Genomic DNA, 12,092 nt, shown 5'->3' on the forward strand with positions numbered 1-12,092 from the left:
CGCAGGAGGTACTATTTTCTTCAAGCCTAACCACCCCAAAACACATGGTGGAGACAATGGATAAAACTTACACTATAAATTTCAAACACATCAAGATTACACCAGCTAGTCTTAGGCAACTACCTGCATTCACAGGGGACATACTCCAGAATTTCAGAGGTGTTGAGGCTGATGTGGTTGCTATGTGGGAAACCCTCATAGAAACACTCCAGGAAGCATACGCCAAAGCGAACAAACCCAATTCTGTAAGTAAAGTTTTCAAGGAGGGCATTGACAAAATAAAAGATACAAGATTCTGGAAGCTCAAAACTGCAACAAATAAAGCTCTTCGAACTCTGCGGAAAAGACCGGGCGATTCGACCGCTCTTAGGGCCCTAAGACAACATAAAACTCAGACAAAGAAACTAAAATGGTCAACGAAAAGAGCACAGGAAGAAAAATTCTGGGCAAAACTACACACCAACCTGAGATGTAACAATAGTTCCCGATTTTGGGCCTCAGTGAATCAACTCTTTCAAAAAGGCCACAGGCATATTGACTCTTATATCGCCGAAGCTACATGGGCACAGAATTTAAAAGATCCCTTCAATCATGTAATGACAGATAGCTCCCAGATGGATCCTTGGGAATCTTTAGCTACAATGCAAACCGAAGGACTATATGAGGTGAGTGTAGAGAACATTAAAAAGCAAAGTGGACGAGCTCTAGGCCCTAACCGTATTCCCCCGGCGGTGTTCAAACATGACCCAGCTTTCTGAGCAGAAACTTTAGCACCGGTGTCTGCACAGATCAGAAGCACGGGCATTCTACCTGCGTCATGGAGAGGTTCGATCATATCTCCAACTTTCAAGGGAGGACACAGATATGTCCCAGCCAATTATAACTTAATCGCCTTAATTAACAACACCGCCAAATATTTTGACAATTCTGTCCTTGATGAGCAATCAGCATGGGCTTCAAGCAATGCCCTCCTATCCTACAATCAGACAGTGTTTTCCAAAACATTTGGCATGATCACAAACATTTTGACAATCTCTCTTCTAATGGCTGCTGCCCGTGTTACCAACACATCCTTATTTTTCTGCTACATCAATTTTAAAGCAGCCTTTGACTGTGTCGACTGGGGACGGCTGTAGCAGAAGCAAGCAAGCTGGAAAATACCACAAAGCCTGCTGAACTTGCTCATCATGCTCCATAGTGCCACATGGGTGAGAGTCAAAGTAGGTGCAGGAACGCACCTCTCCAGGAAAATCCCAACTACTTGCGGCCTAAAACAGGGATGCGTCCTGGCACTGACTCTTCAATCCCTTTTTGGCTGACCTGACAGAGCTTCTACAAGCTTGGAATTCCCATGCTCCTAAATTAGGCAGCAAGGCAATATCCAGCTTTCTCTATGCCAACGACATGGTGTTGGTCAGCCGCACCCAGGTGGGGTTACAATGGCTGTTTGTTAACACACAGGCCTACTCTCTTGCCAACGGCTTGATGATCAACTTTAGCAAAACAAAAACCATGGTTTACAACAATAAGAAAACTCAGACACAGGCAAGTTTTAAAAGTCTGAAGAAAAGATTGTCCGGGCCTTCTTTGATGCCCCTTCTCGAAGTAGTTCAAGCGCAACCCCTGCTTATGATCAACTATGGCAGTGAATCTCTAAGAGGCCAGGACACGAGCATATTAGATGCTACAGTGGTTCATGCTTACAGAATCATCTTTTCACTGTCACTGGCACAGATCAGGTTGGGATTTGGTCTGATGTAAATGTCAAGGTACTTATAGAGCGCACTGTCACCAGACGGACACCTTGCGGTGTCGCCTTTGCAGTTTCCTGGCGCTGATACTCATACCGCTGTGGAACCCCTCCTGGCTTTCCCTGTGAAGTGTCCACTCCTGGGCACCCCCAGGATGAAGCCAGGCATCCTTAACGCTGTTGGGGCCGGTGTGGATGCTAAGCAAGCTATTGCTCAGAGTTGCAGCGTTGGGCCTGTGATTAGAATAGGCACCGAGGCGAGAATAGACAGGTCTGAGGAAATTGAGACCCTGGTCCCTGGCCAGAACTCTGCTTCAGGGTCTGCTGCTCTAACCATTGAGCCACACTCCTCCACTGATGGAATAGGCGCTAGCCAGACACGTAGCATATTAAACATGTTGGAACATGATTCGGAAAACAGAACCAAATACATTGATCCACATATTATGGAAAGAGTTACAGGATCGAGACACGTCGCCGGCAAGAGCCTACCTGCAAGAATCAGTCGACCTCATAGACCTCACTCAACTTGGTGGATGACTCTTAACAATTACAAAACTTTTGTCCTTCATAAATACCTTACCACTGGGTACCCAGCCACCATTAATTTGCAGTATTTAAAATACTGGCTTGGTTTATTACCTGTAAAAGATTACTTGCCACCTTGGTTATGTGGAAGTCTTCCCGACACCTGCTGTTTGTGTGGGTCTGGAAAGGAGGACCTCCTACACTTAGCCTGTTCCTGTAAAGCAGTGCAGGGTGAAAGGAGCCAGCTATTGACAAGGGCATTAAACCAAGGGGGAATTCATTCGAGAAGGTGGGTGATCTTGGCTTGCTTTGACCCAGGGGACATCCAGCTGAACTGTCGTTTCATCAAATTCTTGCTGAAGGCTAAGAAAAGACTGCTTCACAGCACAACCCCTTCAAGCCTGCTGAGTCAACCTGCCACCTAGGGACTATGGACCAACCACTTTCCCTCATAAAAACAGCCCAATATAATTCAGGCTGCACATTCTGGAAACAGTACGGCCTTCTAATAAGGTGACATCAAGACAGAAGCAGGTCATGAAATTTTAAAAGTCTCATTGATCAACAAACTGTTATTCTTAATACGTATTTAAACACCAAATTTGAAATCCTGGATTTTGAATGTTTATGTTGTAATACAGCTTTTAAAAATGACCAGAGCATCACTGCTTAAATTGATTTTATGAATATAATACTGCAGCACTGTAGGTTTTAAGAATTTCAAGCATTCGGTCCGACTTTTCTTAACAAAGAACATGGTAAAACGATGATATTACCTGTTTGGTAAAGTATTTAAGAGAGTGTATGTTTTAGGAGCCCGAGTCACTGTGACTGCGCCCGCTTGCGGAATTCCACGGAATTCTGCAGAGTGAAACTCTGCAAACTCCGCCCAGCCCTACCAATTATCATGTCCTCCATGTAGTGCTTTGTCTAGCTGACTGTTCGGTCACTTTTCCATTTTAGTTGCACAAGAGGCATTAGGAAGATGCTTTTTGTTTGGCTTGGTGGGCACAGTTTTATTTTGTGAGCCAGAAAGCATGCAAAGAAAGCTCCTGTAGATGAAGATGTATTCTATTTGTTATGTGTTTGTTTATTGGTGTCCATTAACATGTAACTGTACATAGGCCTTTCAGCTGTTCATGTAGTAAATCTGAAAATGTTTTGACCATTATAACTTCATAACTACTTCATGACATCACATCATTGCAGATATATAAAAAAAACATTGAGATACTATAATGTATATTAATGTCAAATATATTCAAAATTAATTCAGCTACGTCGAATACAAAGGTTTATGGAAAATACAATGGGGGAAATAATCTGTTATGGTACCCCCTTTTTTCTTTGCACCCCTCAACGATTCACCACAATAAATTCAGTCATCACAAAATGTAGAAAATGCTATAGGTCTGGAACGTTTTGTGGTGATTTGTCAAATGGGTAGAAAGTTATTAGGGAGCAACAATCCAAGGAATTCCTATTGTGTGTGTGTTTCTGGGTAGCCCCCAAGTTTTAGGGGGAGAACTGCTCCTTATATGCTTTTAAACATCCCTGCACCATGTTGCAGGCACCATGCGGTGCATGACACACAGTGCAGGGATGTTTAGGGGCCCCCAAAGTCACTTTCTTCCTGTATTTTCATGGTGGGCGGACCGCCATGAAAGGCCAGGCAAAAAGAGACATTGTAATCCCGACAGCGGAGTTCAGGCTGTCTCTGCTGCCATTTTGGGATTGCAATTCTGATAGGCTCCATGAGCCAGTCAGAAGTAGAGCGGAATTCCCCCACGGGTTTCCCTACGACCGCCAGCATGATAATAATAATAATATTAATATATAAATGTATTTATTACATTTTTTTAAAACATTAAAGTTAACAAATTAAACTTAAATAAATAAAAAACTATTAAACAATTTACTGAATTAATAGTCAATTAAATATTTAATTTACAATTGAAATTCATTTACTTTAAAAATCAATAAATTAAAATGTAATTGACTTTCCACTACTACAAACCCAACAACCCGCTCAACTCCATCTCCCCCGACGTCGCTTTCTGTACGGAAACCTGTATAAACCACACCTCAGCCACGGACATTGCAACCGTCATCTCTGATAGCTACAACATTGTCCACAAGGACTGCGTCAGCCGAGTAGGAGAAAGCATCGCCATCATACACAAAACTACCCTCCGCCTCACAACCAGTTCCGATGACCACCCACCCGACATGGAGCACCTCCACTTCCAGATCCAGACCAATCTGAAAGCCACCTTCTGCGGGAACCCTCATCAACAGACCTCCCGGACCCAGCGCCCCCTTCAGCGAAGCCATAGCCGACTTCATTGCTTGCCACGCTCTTGCCTCAACGGACAGCATCCTCCTCGGCGCCCTCATTTTCCACCTGGACAACCTCGACGACAACAACACCTCATCCCTAATTGGAAACCTCACCACCATCGGACTCAAACAACGGGTCACATCCAGAACCCACTCAGCAGGATACACGCTCAACCCCATCTTCTCTGCAAGCAACAACATCTCCGTCAGCCACAACGCCGAGCCACAATGGACCGGTCAGCACTGTGTCCACTTCTTCACCAAACCCACTGTACGCCACCACACCCACCGTGATCCTCGCAGAAGCTGGAACAAGCTCACCAAAGACCAGCTCACCACCTCCCTCAGCAAAACCCCACCACCGACATCCACGGACGGCAGCACCTTAGCACGCAATGTCCACCATTGGATCTCGGACTGCACCCACACATTGGCTCCCCTCAGGAAACTCTCAGACACGCAGCCCTTAAAGAACATCCGCTGGTTCTCCCCCACCCTCCAAGAGTCCAGGTGCACCTACAGACGGCTCAAGGAAAGATGGAGGAACAGCAAGATCGTGGCAGACCACGCAGCCTTTAAAACCGCCATCATAGCACACCACCACCTCATCAGAACAACAAAGAAAGCAGCCATAAAGGAACGCATCAACACCAACTCACAGAGCAGCAAAGAACTTTTGCCGTGGTCAAAGAATTCGCCAAACTCAGTACATAGACAAAAGACATTCCCCCCTCTCAAGACCTCTGTAACAACCTCGCCACCTTCTTCCACCCCAAGATCAAGGCTATCTACAACAGCTTTACAATCCAAGACCCACCCAGCCCACCCGCAACCACCACACCCAATGGCTCCAGACCCTGCAGCCCTTGTCCACCTGAACCACCCTCACATCTGATGACACCCTCAGAAGAGCATCCACTCGAGAGCACCTTCGTTTCCCTGCCCTCACCACAGATTCAACAGAACCAGCCCCTCCATCGCACCTGAACTCTGCCGTACCATCAACTGCTCCATCGAGTCCACCACCTTCACTGAAGACTGGAAGCATGCAGCGATCAACCCCCTGCTAACCAGACAGACCTCAAGAACTACAGACCCATCTCTCTGCTCCCCTTCCCAGCCAAAATCATCGAGAAAGCCATCAACGCCCAACTCTTTGAGTTCATCTAAATGAACCACATTCTGGGCCTCTCCCAATCAGGCTTCAGAAGCAAGCAGAGCACTGAGACCACTCTCCTCGCCTCTTCAGACAACATCTGAACCCTTCTCATCCAAGTCAAAACTGCTGCCCTTATCCTCCTGGACTTCTCAGTCACATCAACACCTCTCCCACCGCACCCTTTGCACAATATTCCACAACACAGGCATATGCGACAAAGCCATAGAATGGATTCGCTCCTCCCTCACCGGCGGAACACAGAGAGTCAGACTTCCACTGTTCAACACAGAACCCACAGAGATAAGCTGCGGAGTGCCTCAGGGATCCTCCCTGAGCCCCACCCTCTTCAACATCTACATGGCCCCACTTGCAGTTATCATTAGAAGCCACAGACTCAACATCGTCTCCTACGCTGATGGCACCCAGCAATTCTCTTCCTCACAGATGAACCCACAGCTGCCTAAAGCAACTTCCACAACAGGATGAAGGGAGTCGCCACCTGGATGAAGGACAGCTGCCTCAAGATTAACTTAGACAAGACCGAAGTCCGAAGTCCTGTGCTCCACCCCCTCTGCCTGGGATTACTCCTGGTGGCCCACAGGGCTCGGAACCCCCCCACACCTAGGGGCCACACACGAAACCGCAGCATCATCCTGGACTCCTCTCTCACAATGAACCGCCAAAACAACGCCGTCTCGTCCTCCTGCTTCCACATGCTCCACCTGCTTCATAAGATCTTCCAGCGGATTCCCACCGAGTCCAAGAAAATGGTCACCCATGCGCTCGTCAGCAGCAGACTAGACTATGGCAACGCAATCTATGCCAGCACCGCCCAGAAACCCCTAAAGATATTGCAGAACATCTAGAACACCTACGCCAGACTCCTCCTGAACATCCCAGGCCGCAGCCACAACACCGGCCACCTGAGAGACCTTCACTGGCTACCTATCAACAAAAGAATTGCCTTCAAGTTCCTCACACACGACTACAAAGCCCTACATGACGTGGAACCTGCAAGCCTTAACCACCGCCTCTCCTTCTACCCTCCCACAAGACATCTCCGCTCCACCCATCTGGCCCTGGCCACCATTTCACATAATAATAATATCTTTATTTGCGTGATTACTTAAAACTATTTCAACAGTAAAACAACAGTATCAAATTTCTCCATGTGGTTAGACCATAATTAAAATTAGGCTAAAACCTTTACATTAGTAAGACAGTAATAGTCACATTTTCTGAGTTAAAAGCCTTTATTTGCATGCAGCATTTGCAGTTAGATTTAGCCGAAGTAGCATTCTGAAAAGGATTACTTGAAATCCAAAGAATCAAAAACTACAATACTACTGAAAAACAAGATTGTTGGCAATGTGTGGAGCCCGCAAATTACATGTTTTTCCTCCTAGGTAGCTCGTTCTGGGACCACAGAGTGTTAAGTGGGGCTCCCAGCAGGTAAAGCTGGCAAGGTGCAAAATCTGCGGCGAATGAGATGACTCTCTTGGTTGCTGAAACAGTAGTGGCTGACCCTTAGAAGCCTACTGTGAGAGCTCAATTGGACAGCTAAGTACAGGTGTTTAACATTTTTTCCGCTATACCCATAAATTGGACCAGACGGCTGGACATCCCCGCCTTCGAAACATGCTTTCACTGCCTGCCTGCAAGTTCTTATCCCCTTGATCTTTAGGGCAGATTTTAATATAAGTCTGCATTCCTTGTTTAATCTCCTGCATTTGCACAGTAAATGTAGCACATCCTCTTTTGATTCTCCACATAATCGACTGTTGGTTGTTATCTGTGGTTGTTTCCATGGGGGCAAATGGAGTAATGATGGTAGGATACCGAGGCGCAGGCGAAGATATTTTTCCTTTGATGCTTTCGTAAAGCCTGCACCTAAGTAAAATTGAGGGGAAGCTCTGGAGTAGCTCTGTAAAACAAACCAGCCGTGTGCCCTTTTCTTTAATGCAGCTTTGTCCTCCACTAGGGCCATCATTTTCACTGTTTTATTTACCATTTCTTTGAAGCTTTGATGGGATGCAGCACTCTTCCAGATTTCTCTTAGGGCCAGACAGTCTATTGAGTCTTGCAGATAGATCATAGCCGCGCTGCCACCATCTCACGGATCTGCAAGACCACGGCCGGAAGAAGATTCTTCTCTTATCTCGCTGCGTAGACCTGGAACGCTCTGCCTCTGTACCTCAGGCAATCACCATCGCTGCCTCCATACAGGAAGGATCTCAAGACCTTCCTTTTACGACTGAACCGCAGGTCCACCTCCCCCCCACTCAGAGCCTTGAGACCCTTACGGATGAGTAGTTGAGCTTTATAAGAAACCTGATTGATTGATTGATTGATTACAACATTTTAAAATAATAATTACATTAAAAAAATTAAATTGGGCATTTAAAATTGCAACTACATTTGAAAACATTTATAACAAATATACTAAAAAACTAACACGTAAAATGTATCTAAAAATATATTTTATATTAATTAAAAACTGTATTTATTACAACTATATTACAATATATATATTTTTTTTAATTAAGAGATCACAGCCTTCGATATTCTTTTTCACCATATTTTTGGATTGACAATATTTTTGACATGATAATCATGTCACACGATATTCTAGGACTGATATTTGTGACTTTCACAGAAGATTCGCCTGACAACAGTCAGATCAAGCAGAGCATGACCTCTCCCCTGCATCGGGGGTCACAATGCTACAGACTGGGTCAGAGTCCTTGCTATACCAACAGGGGAGGTGCAGAGGAAACACCATGGTAAGTGGGTGCCCCTCACTCACAGCAGCAGTCTTAGTCCTGCACAGACTGAAAACTCAGAGACACCAAATAAGGTACAGTGTAAAGATGGTGCATTGAAGGGAGAACGGTTTTTGGGTCTCTTAGTGCTTCAGCCAAGTGTCATTTTAACCCCTCAGCCGAGGGGGTATTTCCCCCATGGCGCGGGGGGGGGGGGGCACGACCCCGCCCACTGATTGATTCTCCTGCACAGGCGGGGAATCAATTGCGCGTGGGCGGGCCACGGCCGTAATGAAGAGCCCAGCTCGTCATGAGCACAGCTCCACTGTGCCTCATGACATGAGCATGCAAGCGGTTAACAGGAGGGGTGAATGATAACATAAACAGAGAATATTAGACTTTTGACCTTAAAGTGCACATGTTAAAATTCACAGGAGCACTTTAAGCAACATCAAATGCCCCTACTAGTAATGAGAAATGACGTTGCCTATTATATAGCATAAATACTGCCCTCTGACTTTCTGCTATGGTTTTGCATTGTGCAATAGCAGTCATTTTTTTTCCTTCTGTGAAAGCACTTTATGAGCACTGATTTATCAACCATTGGTAAATGTTTTACCACGTTTTGAGTCTCCAACCACACACCACCTCCCTGATTAAATCTTGGATGCTCAACTTCGCTACCCCGATGTTGAAGTGCTGAATATATGTACTTTGTGTCAGAGGTGGCTCCTCCGCTAAGGTGGAGGAGCACAGCCCCACTACTCTCTGAGCAGTGCAAAAAGGAAAAATAAAATGATAATAGCAGAATTTTGTTATCATTTTTGATTTCGAAGGCAGTTTTACAGGGCGGGGCTGGGCTTTTGTCACAACCAGCAGGGGGAGGAGTGGTTGGGGCACTTAAGTGCGCGTGACAATTTGGCTGGCCGTCTTGGGCTTGCCAAACAGCGATCTGCACTTAGCATGTTCTCCACCGGGCTGTAAAACACAGCCTGGGTGGAGAACATGCACAGGCTCCCACTCCCTATCTGAGCTCTGAACCACGGCGTTTAGACTAGTCACGACACTGCTGTCATGCTGGTGGCAGCAGAGTCGTGATTGGCTTAGAGAAGCCTGTGTTTTTCCTCCTTCCTGTCCAGGAGGACAGAGGAGAGGTGGCATCGGCAGCCAGGTAAGTGATTTTTAGGTCTCGCGTCTAGCGTTGCAGTGCGCAGACCTGCTCGCGCAGCGAGAGTCCTTTTGTCCGGGGTTCCAAAACGTGCGTGTGCTTTTACTTTTGTGTCCTGCTATTGGCCTTGGCGTGTGTGTTTTTTACTAAGACGCAATAGGCCAAAGGCGGGTGCATTGCTCCGCCCATGGCCTATTGGTGTCTATTACGCGCACCAAAGGCCATGTGGTTTCAATTATCGGGCCCAGACATGGGCGCGATAATTGAAACCACATGTTTCGCTGTGGTGCGTGCGCACCACTCGCGGGCGTGTTTCACTGCTGCTTGTTTCAGAGTGGTTGGAGTCTGTAGGGAAGGCCGCTCTTTGGGCAGTCGTGTTTCTCTTTTCTGAGGCAGCCTCTCTGGAGTTCATGATGATACACGTATATTTTGAATGTTTAAGTTACAGAGCTGGCCATTGCTTTGGACCATGCTGCCTGCCTTATGATGCAAACTGCTCGGCCCTTGCCCTCTGCTTTGCCATTGACCTACCTCAAAGGGTGAGTTGAAGGTTACGCTGCCGGCGTGTGGCGAACACGTCGTCTGTGTTTCGATTTTGTGTCTGCGCCTATAGCAGGGGGTTATGTTTTCCCTGTCATTCTTCGGAAAGGGGTTTTGTTCTCTTTAGCTGCCCACTCCAGGAGCACAGCAAGCAGAGACTTGCAGGGAACACCGAAGAGAGCTCCACCATTGTAGAGGGTTTGTACGACGCATTCCTAAAATACTGAATGTCAGGAAACAACACAGGCGTGCCAGAAATACACGGCTCCTCGCCCCTCCTTCCTCACCCTGTGACAGGGGGCCCTAATGTATGTATGCTGAGGGAAACATTGCGCAGCATGCAGGCTTCGAGAAACAAGGGCTAGGGGTGACGTGTGCGTGCAAGCTGCTGTAGGCATCTGGGTTGGGATGAAAACAAGAGCTGCTTCAATTTCATTTCCAGAATGAGTTATTTCATTCAATGATTTCGGACGTGTTCCAGTATGCAGAGTCGCTGCCCTTGATCCAATAGAATGATACTCTGGGTTGTCCTTTTGTTGTTTTTCTACGTGCTTTTTTGCTTCATGGTTTGAGGGTTACCTCATTTCTTTTGCTGTCAGCTTCCTGCCCCCACAAATGTTTCGTCAGAGGGTTGCTTCTCAGCTGCCTCCACTCAGAAGGACCCTTGTGGATTAGATTAGATTTGGTTTGGGGCAGTAGGTTGAAGATAGATTCCTGTGGCATTCAATTGCTTTGTTGTCATTGATCGCATTTATTCCTACTGTTGACATGATTTATTCCAACTAGTTGCCTTCTTTAAAATGGAGTCCTGCACGTCAGGGGTGTCTTGATTGTATTCTATGGTTATTTGTCATTCTACATTTTAACTCTTGTTTTGTAGTATTTGTAGTGGTACCGTCCTCGGTGGAGCAATGTACGCTTCTTCACAAGCATGGTTTGGAGTAGTTGTTTTTTGATGATGCTGTATGCATGCCCTCCGAGACTGAAGTTGACTTTGTTTATATGGAAACATCAAATGTGCCTTCAAATAATGAGTACCAGAGCCATCCTCAACCCCCATCGGACTGACACCCTCCCTTCCTTTAAGCTCCCATAGTTCATTACAAGAGTCGGGAAAGAAAGGGTGGCTTCTTATGATAGCAGAGGTTATTATTTATCAATAACAGCACCAAGCTCAAGAAGAAACCCATTTAGTCTTGTCACACATGATATCCATGTTTGACTCCTGTTTCTGCTGTCAAAGTGCATATACCTGATGAAGAGTACAGTTTACCTGATTCACTAAAAGGTGACTTACAGTCAGTCCAAGAGACAAGTTGGATGGCCTTTGGGAAACTCCGCCAGGGCTTTTTTGTGATGTGGAATGGCACCGGTGGGTAAATGATGATTATGAAGTAAGGGAAATAGGAGGGAGTCTGATTTGGTGACTTTTACTTTTCTCTACTTTTACTGTGCTGTTTACTTTGTCGACTTGAGTATTGCTCGGTTGTCTCATTAACAATCTTTTTTCTTTTCTTTCTTTGTTAATGTGACAGTGACCTCTCTGTCCACGATATTAATACAGGGATGCTGCTAATGCACTGTGGTACTCAGAAGGACGCCAACTGAAACACGAAACACGCTGTGCAAATTAGTGAATGTAGCCTTTTCCTCGTTCCAGGACAACAGTGCTGCTCACAGAGGTGTGCCTGCACTAGAGCAGCTAGGGGAGAAACTGAATGGTGCCCTATGGAATATAGGGCACCATCCAGTTTCTCCCCTAGCTGCTCTAGTGCAGGCACACCTCTGTGAGCAGCACTCTTGTCCTGGAACGAGGAAAAGGCTACATTCACTAATTTGCACAGC

Source organism: Triturus cristatus, chromosome 7 (assembly GCF_964204655.1).
Source record: "Triturus cristatus chromosome 7, aTriCri1.1, whole genome shotgun sequence".
Taxonomy (NCBI): domain Eukaryota; kingdom Metazoa; phylum Chordata; class Amphibia; order Caudata; family Salamandridae; genus Triturus; species Triturus cristatus.